Source organism: Equus asinus, chromosome 20 (genome assembly GCF_041296235.1).
Source record: "Equus asinus isolate D_3611 breed Donkey chromosome 20, EquAss-T2T_v2, whole genome shotgun sequence".
NCBI classification, from domain to species: Eukaryota; Metazoa; Chordata; class Mammalia; order Perissodactyla; family Equidae; genus Equus; species Equus asinus.
The window spans coordinates 97232519-97252010 of record NC_091809.1 but is presented as its reverse complement, the minus strand read 5'-3'; the positions used below and the strand labels follow the sequence as shown (position 1 = coordinate 97252010).

The 19492-nt window shown below is 44.8% G+C and overlaps 1 long non-coding RNA gene across 1 annotated transcript in view; it reads right to left on the bottom strand.

Moving 5' to 3' along the window:
• LOC123279129 (uncharacterized) overlaps positions 1 to 19492 on the bottom strand; it is a 47761-nt gene that overhangs the window by 7163 nt on the left and 21106 nt on the right. The window contains exons 3-5 of the long non-coding RNA XR_011495897.1: positions 3026 to 3204; positions 1547 to 1705; positions 330 to 391 (exon numbers count right to left, since the gene is read on the bottom strand). This is a non-coding gene — a long non-coding RNA (uncharacterized lncRNA). The remainder of the gene's footprint in view (positions 1 to 329; positions 392 to 1546; positions 1706 to 3025; positions 3205 to 19492) is intronic.

Sequence of the window (19492 nt, the reverse complement as noted above, 5' to 3'; positions counted from 1 at the left end):
CTTGCACTGAATGGCCAATATTCCTGCCAGAGCTTCTACAAGAGAAAACTACAAGAACTTTGGTTCGGTGATTGGCAATGCTGAGCTAACCCTACTGGGGCTAGAACAGGCTGATGGGGAGACAGACCAGATCTTCTGAAAAGCAAATGTGTCCGGCCCACACCACTGTTCTCCCTTCTTCTCTGATGGCGGACCAAGAAACCACAGCATTAAGGGTAACTTTTGCATGAATAATGCATGATACCCTAGGACAATTACGGCTCTTAAGACTGATATTTCTCAGAATGACAATGGGATCAGGTTGTTATGGATATTTCAATTAAACTCACCAAATGTTTATTAAATACTTTGAGCATGGCTGTACATCACTGCACCAGTTCTTCTGCAGAGGCTGCGAAGACAAAGACTATTCAGGTTTTGCCCTCAAGAGCTTAAAATCTAAAGAGGGAGATGGAACAAGTGCACAGACATTCTTAATAAAATACAGAAAATGCAAATGCCATAGAGAAGTACCAACAAATATCTGTCGGGGTCTCAGGGAAATGAGACCACATGTGGTTGAGGGGTGCCTGAAGGAGATGTCAACTGAGATGGGTTTCAAGAATGGGACAGCAACAGTTTTGAGCACCAACTATGTGCCAGATACTAGGATGCAACATCACACTTCATCCTGCCAATAGCCCTACCAAACAAGTATTGCCATCCCCGTTTAACTAATGAGTAAAGTAAGGCTCTGGGAGGTTGAACAGCATACCCCAAAACCACAATTACTAGAAGATAGAACCAAAGTTGAATCCCAGATATGTCTTTCCCTACAGCACTGAGCTGACTTTTCCAGGAGTCAAAATGGGGAAGACCTTCAAGAGTACAGAAACAGCCAAATCAAAGGCATGACAGCAGAAAAGGACAATGTATATTATGGGAACAGAGGGATCTGATTAAACTGGCAAGACAGAGTGGAGATGGGTTGGGCTTTGAATGCCAGAGTAAGAAGTTTCTACTTTTGTTAGCAATAGGGAGCCATGGAAAGTTTAGCAAAAATGACATGATTGGGTCAGCGCTCTAGCAAATGGACCTAGATAAATTATGCAGGTGGGATGAGAGTGGGCAGAAATTAAAGTTTATTTTAATAGTCCAGAGTTGAAAAGGTATCAAACTTTAGTGTAGGATGAATCTTCCTGGCTTTCTCCTTCACATCAAACACACTTGTTCCATAGTTGAAAACACTTGATGAGTATCAGTAAACTTAGAGACTCATCTTGTTCTTACGAGAGTTAATGACTCACGGGACCACTTCTTGTATGAAGGCTGCTATGCTATTTGTGTGACAACCACCCTCCCTCCATCTGATTCTATTCTTTTTCCCTATGTAAGTGTGTGTGAGCATGCATACATCCATACACACAGAAAGACATACATGGTCTAGTTTGAGTCCCAAGCCTCAAGTCCTCCAGACATCTGCCTCCCTTCCAATATCTCATTGGTCCCAACAACTGCCAGAACACCCACCTGTTCCCTCTTGTATAGCAGCACATGGCCACATTACCTGTCTGGACCATGAGCTCCAGGCACTGGATTCCATCTTCCCACGTGGTACTTCGTGCCCCCTCTCACCTGAGGTGGGGCTTATCACCAGGACCTGTTCCCCCCTGGTATGCTTGTCTGCTCACCAGGGTCTGATCCATTTCATTATCTTCTGCACCTCCTTTAGATAGAGCGGTAGGCATGGATAAGAAGAGGTGAGTGTTAGAAACGAACAAAGGCAGAACCTACTGCGACTTAGAGATAAGCTGAAAAAGGAAATGAAAGGGAACAAGCCAAAGATGGTTCATTCATTCATTCAACAAATACCATGTAGCTCTCTGTGTACCAGGTTCAAGGTTAGATCCTGGCTATTTAGTAATTAAAAAAAAAAGCATACACATACATACCTTTATTGAGTTTATAGACTAGTTGCAGAGATGGGTATAAAAATAAATAAACAAATAAAAATTAGGACCGCCTTGGATCTTCAATTTAGAGAAGATAGTACCCAGATTGTAATGAGGGAAGAGAGTGCTGAAAGGGGTGTAGTTGGAAAGGTGGCGGTGGCCAGATGGAGTGAACCATTCCCAGAGACCAGACAAGGATTTCAGTGCTAAGTATAATGGGAGGCAATACAGTTAATTTCTGCGTTAACAGCAACCCAACCTGTTCTCTGTCCCTGAATCCTTCAGGCCTCTTGGTTGTCTTGTCTCTAAATCCTGCCTTCACCACGAATCACCCCGGGTGTAGCACTCAGCATGTTTTTTCATCTTCTCTCCCCTCTTTCTCCCCTGTGACCTTAGTGAGCAATGTAGACTCGAATGAGGATCCCCCAAAATGAAAGAAGGAGTCCTCACACCCCACATCTCCGCTGTCCAATCTAGCCAGCAGCTTTGTCTTCTGTTTATTTGTCTCTTTGGTTTGGTTTAGTTTGGTTGTTTTCTTTCTCTTGCTGTCCCACCAGTACTCAGTTCCTGAATCCTTTCACCTTAAATTTCTCTTTGAGGATCTCAATTTCCTATCTCTTCTATTAAGTAGCTCTGCCACATTCCTATTCTCACGTTGACAAACTGACTCCATTACTCTGTTCTGAAAACAAAGGGTCCTCAGGTTAACCAGCTCCACCCTACTTAGAGCACACTGTAGTGACCACCTTTTTTTACTTTAAAATGCCTTGAGTCTCACTTCTCTACCCAACCCCCACTCACGTTCCACACCTCCCTCCAAAACCCTCCTCCCGCCACACACCTTATTGCCTTCTTTCTTCCAGACAAATGCAGCTCTCTTCCCATGAAGAACTCCCGCAATAAACATGTCTCCATTTTATGATGTTATTTATACATGTACTCAGAACAAACCACTTCTGTATTTTAAAGCTATCAAGAGTTTCCTGTTTCTTAAGTAGTGAAGGAGAACTCACCTGTGATAGACTGATGAACGCTCCCCCCACCGTCCACCTCCCACATCCTAATCCCCAGCACCTGTGAGTATGTTCCCTTACATGGCAAAGCGAATTGGCAGATGTGCTCAAGAACCTTGAGATGGGAGATCGTCCTGGATCATCTGGGTGGGAGGCAGGAGAGTGAGCATCAGAGGAGGGAGAGATTCAAGTGGCCATTGCTGGCTTTGACGATGGCAGGAGACATAAGCCAAGGAATGAACGCTGGTGGCCTGTAGAAGCTGGAAAAGGCAAGAAAATAGATTCTGTCCTAAAGCGTCCAAAAGGAAGGCAGCCCTGCCGACACCGTAATTTTAGCCCAGTGAGACCCCTTTCAGACTTCTGATTTCTAGAACTGTAGAAAATCAATTTATGTTATTTGAAGCCACCATGTTTGTGGCAATGTGTTAGAGCAGCCATGAGCCACAAACACATCATTTTTAGGGCAAGACTAATATTTTTGGGGGAGGGGGAAACACTTCAAGGCAGCAGTTTGGTTTGACAACGATAAAGCTTTTTCTACTATTTCTGAATGTAGACACACGGAGGAGTTAAACCACTCTATGGTTAGTAATGGCTGTCTCTATGGGGGAAGGGACATTGACGAGGACAGGGAGGACTCTGGAAGTGAGGCAAGTCCAGGCTTTCCCACTCACCTCTTGGTGGGCCCCAAAGGATGTTGGAGGCCTGAATTTGGACAGAGAGGATGACTCCTGTCTGCTAACATGGGATCATAGCCAGCTAGGCCCTCAACAGTTGGCAGCAGGAACCCAGGGAGAGGGCTGGCCCCTGGAAGGAGCTATGTCTTACGATGGCTAGGGGTGGAGATGCCCAGGACTCTGTTAAGATTTGTTTTTTATATATTAAAGTTGTTTCCACCAAACCTTCGTTTTGTTGAAATTTATGACTTGAGCTTAGCAGTGTCCTAGAGAAAGAGGAAAGGACTTGAGACCAGACAGAAAAGAGAGAATCTGGAGAACCTAGAAAAAGGTTATAAGGTGGCAAGGATGACCCAGAGGCCAGAGGTGATAAACAGTGGACCCATGTCTGGCTCACACAATGTTGGCGAAATCTCAAAAATACTTCTTGAGAAAAACCCCATGGAAGACCAGAATTCCTGCAATCACCAAGGAGGGAATCTTGGCAATTTTGGTTTGATATTTAAAGAAAGGGGGACTCTGTAGGGCAGAGAGCTTGGGGAAACCCAGGAGATATAGATATGTGTATACAAAGTCTTGTCTTTAAAAACAAACACGGGTGAGCAGAATTTTCGTTTGGATATCTCTGTATCGCATGTAAATGTATTAAGGTAGCTCCTAGGCCAGACATGCATTTATTTATTCATTCGCTCAGCACGTTGACTTCATATTATAAGAGAATTAAAACAGATGTGATAGAGGGCCCCAGGTTTCATTGCTTCAACCCTTATCCCCTTTCCTCTTTTTCCCACCTGCCTCTTTTTTCTGCTCCTTCCTCCTTCCCTGACCCTTGACTAGCAGACAAGCTGCAAAGTTTTAAAGAACCAGCTCTTGAGAAAACTGTTCTGGGGTTGCAAACGATCCTGAACAAGAGGCACGGTTCCGAACACAGGTTTCACAGCAGTTAGTGACGGAAATGACTCCTGAGCCGAACCCCCCCCAGGGACATGTAGCCCTCTGCTCTTCACCCCATAAAATGACAATCCTGCTTGGGCTCGGAGACACCTGGTCGTCAGGTCCACTGAATAAAGCCTTTAGCCTCTATTGAGCCGCTTGGACTGTTTTTTCCCTGACCGTATCTTGTGTAAGTTAGATACGGCGTTATGCGCTTTATGTATACTGTCTCATTTAACCTTCACAAATAACCCGAAAGTAGAAAGACTATTCCTGTTTACAGATGTCAAGCCCGAGACTTAGGTAGATTGGATAAGCTGACCAACGTCAGCACATGCTACAACCGTGATTCAAACCCCCATCTACCTGACTCCAATCACAGGTGCAGACGGAGTTGTGGAAACTAGGCGACAGCGGACAATGGTGTCAGAGAGCTGAGAGAGAAGGGCGAAAGGGAGCAGTGGCTGCCTCTGATGTACCAGGTTCTATGCTATCTGCTTTCCACACTCCATCTCATTTAATCCTTGCAAGCCAGTGGAGTGGGCACTGTGATGTCCGGTGTACAAACGAAGGCATGGAGGTTCAAGAGGGTAAGTCACTTGTCTGAGTTCACACAACCAGACGGGGCTCCTGGCTCCTTCCCCACCATTTCCTGGGGACGATGCACCAACAACTGCCCTTCCCACACATACTTTCAGTGACTCTTGCTCAACTTATGGGCAGCTTCCTCTCTGCTCCCAAACTCACAAATTCTCAAAGGAAATGCTTCCTAAATCTTATACCCTGCCCTCCCCTCAAGCTACTTCCTTACATCTGTTCTAGAAAAAATAAGTTTATATTTACCGTCTTTACTTCCTCACCACCTGTCAACTCATTGCAACCTGATTTCTGCCCCCGCCACTCCTCTGAAACGGATCTAAGACCATGTATTAATCAAGGTTGTCTACATCTACATCAATAGGATGTAGACAGAGAGAAAGAAATTTACGTAAGAATTGACTCACGTTACTATGGAGGCTGAGGAGTCCCAAAATCTTCCAGGAAAGCCAATCCTGCAGTTCCTGTCTGAATCCAAAGGCCTGAGGACCAGGGGAGCCAATGGTGAGAGTCCCAGTCGGAGGGCCAAAAACTGAGGGCTCAGCTTAACAACGACAAGGCAGAGAGTCCTTCCTCCTCCTGTTCATTCTATTCAGGCCCTCACCTGATTGGGTGATGCCCCCCTACACTGGGGAGGGCAATATGCTTTTCTCAGTCTACCAATTCGAGTGCTAATCTCATCCAAAAAACCCTCACAGATACATCCAGAATAACGTTTAACCCAATATCTGGGTACCCTATGGCCCAGTTAACCCATAAAATTAACCACATAGGGGGGCTGGCCCCGTGGCCGAGTGGTTAAGTTTGCGCACTCCGCTGCAGGCGGCCCAGTGTTTAGTTGGTTCGAATCCTGGGCGCGGACATGGCACTGCTCATCAAACCACGCTGAGGCAGCGTCCCGCATGGCACAACTAGAAGGACCCACAACGAAGAATTTACAACTATGTACCAGGGGACTTTGGGGAGAAAAAGGAAAAAAATAAAATCTTTAAAAAAAAAAACATTAACCACATAGGCCACACAGACCTAATGGTCAAATCCAATGGTTGCTTCTCAGGCTCCATCCTTGCAGAGCCTTATATGGATTTGCCAGTGTTTATGTAGAGATGGACACAGGATACTCTGATGGTGGCAGGGGAGAGGGCCTGAGCCGACCTGCTCAGCCTTCCGTCTTTCTCCTCCCCCGCTGCAGTCCGCCCTGAAGCACCTCAGAGAGGCCCTGGCGTTCTGAGGGGCAGGGACCGAGGGCCACTCTGGGGAGAAAAGAGCTCAGGATTTGACAATAGTCTGACAAGGGTTAGATCCTTGACAGCCCCAAATCTACCCCTGTACCCGTGAGGAGTAAAGGAAGATAACAGCTGGATCGATCCAGGGTGGGGCTCTGGCTGGAAGGGAAGGTGGGTAGTTCAAGGGAGTCAACTGATGGACAAGGAAAAAGAGACTTGAGGGGCTGACACCACCATGTTACCAGGCACGTGGGTAAGCAAAACCTTTAGGCAGAATGAACAAAGCACATTAGGATTTATCCTTGACTCCAAACCCTTAAAAGAAAGCCCTTACATCAGAGTAACTCGCGTCCCTTTCAGGCTGTGAGCTCTTTGATGGCAGAGACCAGGTCACAGACTTTTCTGTGTCCCCACCAAACCCAGCCTTGAGGTGGACTCTTAGGGGGAGCTCCATAAACGTTGACGGGTGGCATGAAATTGAGATCCACCCACATGGCACGTGAATTTTCCATCCTCAGCAAAATCACCCTCAGTCTGAGCCCACAGCTCTCCATGGGTCCAGGGAGCAGCTAGTGCTAACATTTCTATGTTTGTATTAGCCATTTCCAGCCAGTTGTCATGGATATCTAGAAGGTAAGCAAGGTACCAACATGAAGTGAAATTCAACTTTGAAAAATCTGACGCTGCTTTAGGAAAGTTGGCTTGTTTGTTGAATAGTTGTTAAACCATTAAAGTTTTTCACAGCAGATACTCCGTTTTGCTGTCAGAAGAATGAGTAAACGAGAAGAACTTGTGCTTGGTGTGGGACTTCAGAAAAGACGGCCATGTCATTTTCTTTTCTTTACCTTTTACATATCTCAGCACCTGTCAACTTAACTCATACAAATTCAGAGTGAGGCAGTTTCTCTCCATTTTACAAATTTTATGACAATGCTATCTATTTTCTGTCAAATTAGTACAATTCCGCTTTTTACTAGCCTTTTGTTATGTAGATCTATAGATAATTTTAATTCTATTGTCCTTGTCTTTATTAAACGGATACCCTCTACTGGATTAAATTGGGTCATAAAAATTGTATCACATTATTTTATGTAGCATAAATATAATGTCGTGTGTTCAGTGTACTGTCAAGTCTTGGTGGTAATGAATAACTGACTTTCATTGCCCGCTGAGAATGCTGTCTCCCTCCCACTCTACAGCTGTGGCTGATACTAGGCTATTTTCAATATACACCATCTCTGCTTTCCCCCAAGAAGCACCTGGTGAGACAATCACCTATTCTATTCCAACCTAATTGTATCATCTCCCCACTGAGAGAATGAAAGAACAAAGAATATAAATCCACAGCAGTCTCCCTCTTTGTTCATGACTCAGATTCCCTTGTGAGCCTTTTCTTAGACAATAAAAAATTGAATGCTTTAGATTTTGAGAAAATCTGTGACCGCTTGGTGAGTGACCTGGCTGATGGGACTGACTTCCTCAATCTTCAGTGGCCTGTGGTCCCTCCTGAGATCAGTGTCCTACTCAGCCAGGGACAACTGCCCATTCATTAGCCAGGGTCCTTGTGGCCTCAAAGGATTGGGGCCAAACCATAATGAGACAGCACCCCCAGAGGACAAGTTGGGAATGGCAGAAGCCAGGAAATTGAGTGATTCCCAGCCTGGAAGGCTCCGGAGAGACAAACTGCTCAGGTGAGGCGGGAAATCTCCAGTGCTCAGCGGGGCTGGAGTCTTTTGACTGGAAAGCAGCTTCCTAGAAAGAAGGGGAAAAAGCATCCCCATTTTCACCCATAAGCTGGGACATAGTGGGAAGAGAGGGGAGATAGAGCACTCCACTTTCTAAAATAAAAATGAACGTTTGATGGTCACCATGGCTTTCCTTATCCATTTCTCCAGGGGTCAGGGACTCTGGACCCAAGACTAGGACCGTAAAGACTGCCAAGCTCCTATTTCTGTCACTCTCTGAGTCCCTGTAGAGACCTACGGTGAAATCCTTAAAACACAAAAGGTGTAGGTGGCTTATCTTCGAGAGCAGGGGGGAAGAAGGGAATTGGATAGACTGCAGCCCACTGCGCATCTGAGGTTGGGGGAGAAGACCAGGTGGAGGGAGTGATGGAAGCCCCCTAGGAGAGAAAGCAGGCCAAGTCAGCGGAGTTTGCACCAGGGAAAGGAAAAGGAGAGAGTGGGGAGCTGGCCAGGCCTGGGACAGCATCCTGGGACAGAGCAGCAGAAGGGCCCTGCCGAGAGCTCCTGATGGCTCATGCATGCTGGTGGGCTCCTAATCAGGGAGGGGGACCAGCTAGGGCCAAAGAGTCCCAGATTGAAATCTCTGCCACTGTAGGCCATATAAAAGTGGACCAGCCTTCATGTCCCCATGCCGTTGTAAAATGGGCACGATAGTAATTTTGGCCTCTTAAAGTTATGGTGATTCTTTTCTTCCGTTTTTCTCCCTGTCTTGTTATCAAAATTTCTCAGAAATTTTTAGTTCTCAAAACACTTGGATAAAAAACAAAAACAAAAAACCATTTGGACCCCCTAGATATGGAGAGTCAGCTTGGTCCTGTCTTCTCTCTGAACAGCCTATTCCAAGAGCCACAGTGACATGCTGCCCAGCTTGGACCTCCGACAGGGAGGCGTCCTTTGGGGCTCGTAGTTCATGCTGTTAATTTCCAATTCCTCTGTTTCATTAAGGGCAACAAACTGTGCCATCCCATTTGTCTTTAGACTGGATACAGTGGCATCTGGATTCTGAAGTTGCAATGTATTCCTAGACATGCCCCGTCTGACTTAGAAGGGACTCTTTAAATGGTGCTAAGAAAGAAGGCAGCTCCCAGGCAGAGGGCTGCTCCCAGACACAGTTGTCAGTGCCCTGAAAAAGTGCAGGGGTCCGGCAGGATGGGAAAACGAGCTGCTGGGCAAACAAAGCAGAAAGTTTGAGCTGCCTTCGCCCAGGCAGGAGGTCCAAGTGTGTGCGTGCGAGGTGGAGGGTGGACGTGCACAGAGATGCCTGGCAATTCCTCTCCAGTGCACTAGCTTAGTTCACACCCTCCATCTCCACCTGGACTTTAGCAACAGTCTCCTGTAAAGAAATGAAAGTACAATGCAGAAACTCCCAGTTTGAGAAGAGGTTAGGGGGAGACTCTGGCAAGTAGACATGGCCAAAGGGCCCCCCAAAGCCTCTCATCTCCCTGTTGAGCACTCCCCCCTGCTTTTCCTGCCCCTGCCGCCATACAGACCCTGAAAGTTGGGGGGAGGGTATAGCACAGCTCCCAGTCTATGATTCTGGCCCAAGTATGGGCTTAACTCCCTACCCTTAGCCCCATTTAGCACAGCTGAGAAAGATGGAAATTCCGAGGAAACTTCACTAAACCCAGAGAGAGATCAACAAAGAAATAGTTCCCCCAAATAGAAGTAACATGATTTCCAGAGTTTTTAAGGCTACAGAAATGAGCTCCTAGTCCCACAGGAATAGAAATAGCCAAGTTTCCAGAGTCCGTGTTTCCATAAAGGCAGCAGGAAATTCCTGGCTCCAGAGAGCTGGCAGGCCTCATCAGGGATGGCCACATTGCTTCCCACCCAACTCCCAGTCTGGTTCCTTCTACGGGCACCATTTTGTTTTCTCGCCTATAAATTGGGCTCCTAGTATACCTTGTGTTCTCTCCAGTTTCCTCTCCAGGTGGGACCAAAAGAGGCCAAGTGTTCATCACTCTCCCTGAGCCCACGGCAACCCTTCTCTCAGCCCTACTTTCCTGTCTACAAGACATACTTCTTCTTCAGGTCATTGACAAATTTAGTATTGACTAGAGTATGTCACAGGGGAAAAAAAGAAATTCTAGCAACATGGAGAGAAAAACTGTGGGTCAAGCTAATCAAGAAGGGCCTAGCATGGACAATAGACTCTTTCATATCTCAAATATCTATGGTCCATGTCTTATCTTTATGCAGATGTGAACCATGCTTGGTTCTCTGAGCAACGGGGTGGGAGTGGTAAGAGTCGATGGGGATGGGAAGCCCTTATTCATAGAGGCCAGAAGAATAAGTCAGTTTATGCTTGGACAATTTTTCTTGGCCAATTCAGTCACTTTTTTTTTTTTCCTGTGAGGAAGATTAGCCCTGAGCTAACATCTGCCCCCAATCCTCCTCTTTTTGCTGAGGAAGACTGGCCCTGAGCTAACATCTGTGCCCATCTTCCTCTACTTTATATGTGGGATGCCTGCCACAGCATGGCTTGACGAGTGGTGCCATGTCCACACCCGGGATCCAAACCGGCAAAACCCAGGCCACTGAAGCAGAACATGAAAACCTAACTGCTGCACCACCAGGCCGGCCCCTCAATCACTTCTTTACAATGCTTTCCCTGACCTTTCCTCCTTGGCAATTACCAAATATGGCTGCCATAAATGCTTTCCCTCCATGTACATGCATAGCACTTCACTCAAGAAATGAAATCTGTGTCTCCTCCCCTTGAATCTGGTCTGGACTTGTAACCTATTTCACAATAGAATGTGGTGAAAGTGACATTCTAACACTTCCAAATCCAGGCTTTAAGAGAAATAGCAGCTTCTGCATCCTCCCTCTTAGAGGCTATCTGCTGAAAGAAGGCTGACTATCCTCAAAAAGCCACGCTATGAAGAAATCCAGGAAAGCCAGGTGGAGATCCCACATGGAAGGTGAGAGATGCCTGGCCGGCAGTGAGCTCTTCTAGTCATCCCAGATGAATAAACAGACATGCAAGTGAAGAACCATCATGGACTTTCTGCCCCAGGAGGCAACACATAAAGCAGGATAGTTTCCCAGCTACTCCAAGCTCAGATTACAGACTCATGAAAAATCATAAATCATTGTTGTTTTAAGCCACTAAATTTTGGGATGAATTGTTACATAGCACTAGAAAACTGAAACACCACCCTATGCCACAGTAAATTATCATTACCTCTCTGCTATCTAGGTATTTTTGTACACACTTTTGTAATTTTTGGTTTGCTAATAAACCTAGTCTTCCTTTCAATTCCTTAAGACAAGGACAGTGTCTTAAGCATCTTTGGTTCCCAAAAATAGTAGGTGCTCACTAATTAGTTTTGGATGGCTGGCCAGATGGATGGATGATGAACGAGAGATGTATGAGAGGTGATGGATATCGAAGTCCTTTTTCCTCAAGGGGCTGAAAGGAATGGTTTAGCTTAAGGGAACAATACCTTCACTCAACCCCTTTCTCTGACATTTGAAGAAAAGTGAAAGAATTTAACACAGAGACACAGAGAATTTGGAACCTGAGGGTGGACAAAGGAACTCCTTCAGCTTCCATCTCATCAGTGAGGAAGGTCCTACAGTCATTTACTGAGGACAATGATAGGACAGCTTGAAGATAGGGACTTGATAGAGAAAGGGCCTGGGACAGGTACTCCAAGGAATGTGTTAGAATGAATACGAAGAAAAAAACCTATTTTGGAACATCAGTCTTAGGCAAAGTTTGTTGAAAGACGCTTTTAAGAAGGAAGATCACTGTCTTATCCAGAAGAAATAAATAGATCCAAATAAAAAATTAAAGCCCTTCACCCACTAGATAGAGATGGTTGAGATTCAGATTTTAGATAAATCAGTAGGTTTCCAGAAAGGTCAAACTGAAATGCTAAATGAAGTGAACTCACGATTAAATTTACAAAAATAATTGTACAATATTTTTAAAGTAAGGAGACTCAACATGTTTGGCAAATTTTGTAGATGAGGTGAGGCGTGCACCATCTGTGTAGCAAAAATTGTTGCCAAATGCTTTCACATATCCCAGTATTTATATGTGTCATGAGGTCAAAAGGGGAAGATGGGAGGGGCTAGAGATTTTTAAAAATAAATCTTTGCAAATTACTTTGAAAATTAAAACCAACAAATGAATTCTAATCACTGCTTATTAGAATTATCCTAGATTTTTCAAAAACCAAATTTATATGTAATAGATATTAAATTTTAATCACCACAATTTTCTTAACATGTTCTTAAAATTATATTAAATCTGACTCTACCTCCACTAGCCAGCTCCTGCCCCCCACTTTCCCCTAGGGCCTTACATAGTCCAGATCATTCAGAAAGGGACAATACTGATCATAGCCAATATACCCTTTGGCAACATCCACATGGTCCCTTGGAGGTGGGAAGTTCCATGGATTGTGTGCCTGATTTAAAACAGAGTGTATTAATGGAAAATTTGAGATTTAGTAAGGCCAGCAGATCAGGGGACAATTGTCATTGAAAAGATAGTTTGTTACTCATAGTTTCCAAGAACAAGGAGCATGCCATGCCATACCTGCAGGGGCCACAGAGGGAGGCAACTAGGTTGGTCAGGAGGCAGAGGGAGATGGCGGAACTGAGTATAGGAGCCTTTCTTATAGTTTCTTCGGGAGGGAACAGGGGAGACATGGTAAGGAGGCTTATGATTGCCTAGTTTGAATAATTTCAGTAAGCTCTGAAATTATAGAGGTTGTCCATAGTTGTCTAGGACCTGGCCCTATGGTGATTAGGGCAGGTGGATAGTGATCCAAAGTGTGACAGCCCAATAAAGGAGGTGGTTAGGATGTGGGCCCTGCATTGGTTGGTTTGTACTTGAAAAGCACTCTCGTGGGTGAATTGTTGACTGTCTCTAGGAATTGGCTAACCATGGGAGGAGCAGTCCCTCCAAAGTGAGAACAAGGCCCCAGATGTCCATGCATCAGAATAAAGCAAATAAGAGACATGGTTAGTACAGTGCCAGGGTTGGGCCCATGGATCTTCCTGGAGTCGGGGAGCCCCACTGGAGAAGGTCCAGTCTCCCTAGGAGCTATCATTTCCCCTTCTCTCTTGGAAACCCTATCACCTCCCAAAAAACCCATATCCTTCCCAGCTTTAGGGACTTTTATCCTCTTCCAGATCAGCTACTTCAACTAATACTCTCCTGCATCAATTAGAACGCTTTCAGCTACAGTAAATTTTAAAAACTCAACCCAAATTGGCTTCAAAAATGTAAGAAAATTATTGACTTACTTACTGGTAAGAAAGTCTTCATGTATGAAGAGATCTAGCACCACATATGGTGGTCTTAAAATATGTCTAGAATTTCTTTGATGCTTCTCTTTTCGAAAAGTGAAGCCTAATTCCATTGAGTGAGGGCTGGACTTACTGGCTTGCTTGTAATGAATAGAACGTGGCAGAAGTTATAGTGCATGACTTTTGAGACTAGAACATAAAAGGCGTTGAAGTTTCCTTCCTGCTCTCTCTCAGGTCTCTTACCCTTGGGGAAGTCAGCTACCTTGTGGTGAGGACACTTAGGTAGCCTCATAGAGAGGGTCGTACTCGCAACCATCACAAGCCTGCCATCTATGTGAAAGGGCCATCTTAGAATCCTCTCCTCCAGCCCCAGACAAGCCTTCAGATGAGTGCAGCCCCATTTGACATCTTGACTGCAACTTCGCGAAAGACCCTGAGTACAAGAACCACCCAGCTTAGCCATTCCCAAATTCATCATCCAAAGAGACTGAATGAAATAATAACTGGTGTTTTAAACTACTTAGTTTCAGGATAATTTGTCAACACAGCAATAGATAATTAATATGCCTCATTTCTGCTATCTTCTTCTGTTATCCCCTCCTCTTCATGGCAGCCTAATCCTTAAGCTTACTTTTCTCATGGGGGCAAAATGGCTGTGTCAGTTCCGGGTTCCACAAACACACACCACACTGTCCAGGAGGAGAGGCTGTATGGATATCTTAGAACCCTCAGCAAATGTCTTAAGCTTCTGACAAACTGGGCCACCCCTGAACCAAGTCCTGAGGTTAGGGGAAAGTCATGTGCTGACTGATGAATCCTTGACTGACTTAAACAGTGACAAGGAGAATGAACTTTACCCAAACAAGCTGCCTGCTACATACACCTCCCTGGGAGGCCCTTTTCAGAAACTCTAAGCCTTTGAAGACACAAGCAATGAAAGGGGGTTGCCTTCACCCAACAGATACTTTGCATGGCAAAGCTCCCCCTCAGACAGAAGGAAACAAAAGCCTCACTCTCTTTATTGTCATGGAGTAGAGATGTGGAAGGAAAAGTATAATGGCAACAAAATACCAATTACTCTCAATAAATTACTTCCTACATATTTTCTTGGGTCTCTAATAACTCTCAAAGTTATATCTCGATCTCACACTGCCTTCTCAAACTGCAGAGTCATATCCAGCTGCCTCTTGACATTTCTACTTTGGTGTGTAACAGACATCTCAAATTAAACACAGCCAAGCTGAGATCCTGATTCTCCTCACAAACATGCTCACGCTCCGTATCCCATCCCTGGAAATCAGGCTAAGCCCTGCCTCCAGAATTTGTCTAGAGCCTCGCCACTTCCTGTTATTTCTGGGTCACTATCACCTCTCACCTCTAGTGCTACCTCTTAGCCTCTTGCTCCCTAAAAGTCTATTTTCAACACAGTAGCCAGGAAATCCTCCTATGCTCAAAACTAATGTTCAAAATCCTGCACTGCTTCCCTGTTTTGCTCAGAGTAAAAGCCTAAATCCTCAGAACAACCTACAAGGCCTTACACAACTCTCTGAGACCCCGGACTCCCACTTCCCTCAGCTCCTTTTTTACTCTGTTCTAGATACACTGGCCTCCTTTACCCTCAAACATGCCAGGAAACTTCCCACCTCAGGGCCTTTGCACTGGCTGTTGCTTCTGCCTGAGAGAGTCTTCTCCTAGCCACTCCCCTTGGTAATGCCCTTACGTTTTTCAAGTCCTGGCTCAAATCTCACCTTCTCAACAAGGCCTACCTACACCACCCTGTTTAACAGTGGGACCTGCACAGCCCCATCCTGCCCAACCAGATCCCCCAGGCCCTATCATATTTTCTTTTTTTCTGACATTCGTCATTTTCTGTACAAGCTACTTGTTAATTCCACGTATTGTTTACCATCATCCTTTGTGCCATGTACATTCCACGAGAACAGGGATCTTTGTGCATCTTTTCACTGGTGTATCCCAAGCATCTAGAAAGTCCTGAGGATTTGGAGCCTCAGAGTGGGTGCTCAGTAAAGATTTCTTGAGTGAATGAATGGCTGGCTGAGGCGCACACCAATCCCATGACATGGGGACTCTTTTCACCCACATTTGTGGAGTGGGTCAGGAACTTGCTGGAGATCACATGACACGAGGGTGAGAAGCTCAGATTAAATCCTAGCCACGTCCTTCCCCGCAGGAGATCTCTATAATTAGATCCCTCCTCTTCCCTCAGCCATAACTTGGAGCATACTTACAGGGACCTTGTTTTTTCAATTAGAGTAGATTTCATTAAGTTAAAGAAAATGTAAAAATTATGAAAATGGCCTGAGGCTAGGAATGCTATCGGTGAAAGGAAGCTCTTAACTTATGTAATTTGACATCTGGGAAATAAATTTAGTGATCACTTTTTTCTCGAAATATGTAACAGCGTCCTAAGAAAACATCTTCCTCCTGATGGCTTCCACCTTCACCTAGGCTTACTGGATCTGTGAACAACAACAACAAAATTAGGAAACTGACTAAACCCTGTATATGTATATTTTGAAATATTTGTGCTTTATGTTTCTGACCTTGCTCCTTCGTTGAATAATCAATGGACAAAAAGTGCTTCTGTTGTATCAGCAGAGGCCCAGGAACTTACATCACTCTGAGAAGTAACATTTCCCACTAGAGAAAGACCCATGAGTCTGGAATTTGACAGCAGTAAAAAGTACCCAGGGTCAGGGCCCTCCTCCCTACCCATCCACCCCCATCAGCCATTTATTTCCTCCTTCTGTGACTGCTTGACACTGAGTATGCCTTATGCATGTGCTTCACCACTGGGGATGGTCTGTAAATGAAAGATTGATGAAACGTGGACCTACACAAATTTATCCAAGGTGAGTGGAGTTTACATTTGCATCTAGCATGGACCTTAAAAAATCAGCAACTTGATTTCTGGTATTATAATTCAAGTAAGGTGAGGTGGCCCAGCCATGAACTCCAGTGTACTCTAATAACTCCCATAACAGAGCATTTGACTCGCTTTGGAATTACAGCCTCTTTCCTTGGCTCTATCTCCCTCTAGCCAATAAGGTCCTGGGGAGTAAGACCTTACAGGACTCATTTAACAATGTGACCATAACACCTGTGCCCAACACATAGTAGGTTCCATAATTTATTTAATGCTTGATGGACTGGATAAAAGAAAGAAAGAATTAATTAATAATGCGATAGAGGAACATTTATAAATAATGTGTATAGAAGAAGAAATTGATTAGTAAGACTGCACCAGGCTTGAATCAGCTGTTTTCATAAGAGAGACTCTGAATGCTGGTCACCAGAGAAACATCCTATGGCATATAACTGGTGGCCACTGATGTTAGTAAACTGATGACAAAATCGTGGCAGGAATGCTGCTAAGGAAGCTATGGGGGTTTCAGTTCAATGAGCCTGAACATTCTATTCATTGAAAAGGGCCAAAATGGAATAGGCTGCTTTTGGGGTGGTAAATGCTGTGTCATTTCAAAGTAGAATGCCATTTTCTGAAGGGCCTCTGCATCAGGTAGGGAATTAGACTAAAAATGCTGTAAGGTCCCTTTAATGTGTCACTTTAACGAATGTGGCCTTAGAGGGTCTACGCTTTAACTGGGAGGCAGAATATGGATTCTTCTGGAAGCTGTTGCAGAGCTGTGCACCTGGAGCAAGGCTGGAACAAGAAGCTGAGAGCCACTGGACGGCTCTCCCAGGGCAGTCACTCATGTCCGAGGCAGTTGCTCCTGGTTGCCCTTGCAAGGAGAGACCTAGGCAATGCCAGGTGACCCCACAGAGTGGCCAGTGAAGAAAAGTGAAATAACTAATTTAAAAAATTTTTTGGTATTTGGCTGCCAGTACCCCAACTTTGCCCCAGGCTGGTATGACTTAGAGGAAATACCTGGTACACTGGCCCCATCCCAAGTGCTGGCTCTTACATCAGATTGATGTTGAGGAGTAACGTCAGCATGATGGTAGAATGAGCTCTCCCCTTTAGACTCCCATCTAAGATACAATGAAAAAGACACTCATAAACCAACAGGGGACAGTCATACAACCCAACAGACATCTGAGAAAACCATGTAGCCATACGTCTGAAGGTGGAGGTGCTGGACCCTCTGGGAGGCAGTGGAAGGAGATAAGAGGATCTCCTCTCTCCCCTCTACTGGCAGCGACCTGGGGTGCTGGACCACATGCAGCTCTGAGAAGAGAGGGAGGAGGTGCAGTCCTCTGCGGGAATACCTTCACTCTCTAAGTGGCCTCCCAGCCCATGGGAAAGATCCACATTGAGGAGGCTAAGCAATCATGGAGGCGTATTTACCAAGCAGAGCAGCCCAACAGCAAATGCACCTGAGATCACACACATGAAAGAAAGTGCCTCTCCCCCTGCCTGGTGGACCAGCTCAGCAGGTGAGCCAGAGCAAGGGACCCCCACCAGAGTGCCTGCACACAGCATTTGTAAAACAGAGGTGGCCAGTGGGCAAATGCGGACAGACTCTGTAAGTATAGCTTCCAAAGGACAGGCACAGCTGCCAGAGATCATGGCGGGTTCAGAATACTCAGAATACACAGGTCCTGCCCCCTTCCCAGTGGCAGCAGGTGGAATCTGCTACCAGATACTACCACTATGCTCTGCTTTGGTGGCCCAGGGTTCTCAGGTTTAGATCCCAGGTGTGGACCTACACACTGCTCATCAATGTGGTGGCGACCCACATACAAAATAGAAGAATATCGGCACAGATGTTAGCTCAGCAACAATCTTCCTCAAGCAAAAAGAGGAAGATTAGCAACAGATGTTAGCTCAGCGCCAATCTTCCTCACACAAAACAACCCAAAAAACCAAGACCCAACAATATGCTGGCTCCAGGAAACACATCTCAGCTCCAAAGACAAACACAGGCTCAGAGTGAAGGGATGGAAGGTGAAACTCCAAGCTAACAGCAAACAAAAGAAAGCAGATGTTGCCGTATATACATCAGACAAAGTAGACTTCAAGATAAAAAAAGGCAATGAGAGATAAAGGGGGGCAGTATATAGTGACAAAAGTGGCACTCCTCCAAGAGGACGTAACACTTATAAATATATATGCAGCTAACACAGGAGCACCAAAGTATTTAAAGCAACTATTAACAGACCTAAAAGGAGATATTAACAACAACATAATAATAGTAGGGGACCTTAACACCCCACTTACATCAATGGGTAGATCATCCAGAAAGGAAGTCAACAAGGAAATGGTGGAATTAAATGAAAAACTAGACCAGATGGACTTAATAGATATAGAAAGTACCTCAACATAACAAAGGCCAAATATGACAAACCCACAGCCAACATCATACTCAATGGTGAAAAACTGAAAGCCATCCCTCTGAGAACAGGAACAAGGCAAGGGTGCCCACTCTCGCCACTCTTACTCAACACATTACTGGGGGGTTTGGCCAGAGAAATTAGGCAAAAAAAAAGAAAGAAAGAAAAGGAGTCCAAAGAAGCAATGAATAAATGAAACTCTCACTGATTGCAGACCACATGATTTTATATATAGAAACCCCTAAGGAATCCACCAGAAGACTATTAGAAATAATCAACAACTACAGCAAATTTGCAGGGTACAAAATCAACGTACAAAAATCAGTTGCATTTCTATACTCTAATAACGAACTAACAGAAAGAGAACTCAAGAATACAATCCCATTTACAATCACAAGAAAAAGGATAAAACATCTAGAATAAATTTAACCAAGGAGGTGAAATACCTATATAATGAAAACTATAAGACATTATTGAAAGAAATCGATGATGACATAAAGAAATGGAAAGATATTCCATGCACATGGATTGGAAGAATAAACATAGTTAAAACGTCCATACTACCTAAAGCAATCTGCAGATTCCATGCAACCCCAATCCGAATTGCAAGGACATTCTTCACAGAAATAGAACAAAGAATCCTAAAATTCATATAAGGCAATGAAAGACCCTGAATAGCCAAAGCAATCCTGAGAAAAAAGAAGAAAGCTAGAGGCATCACAATCCCTGACTTCAAAATATGCTACAAAGCTATAGTAATCAAAACAGCATGGTACTGGCACAAAAACA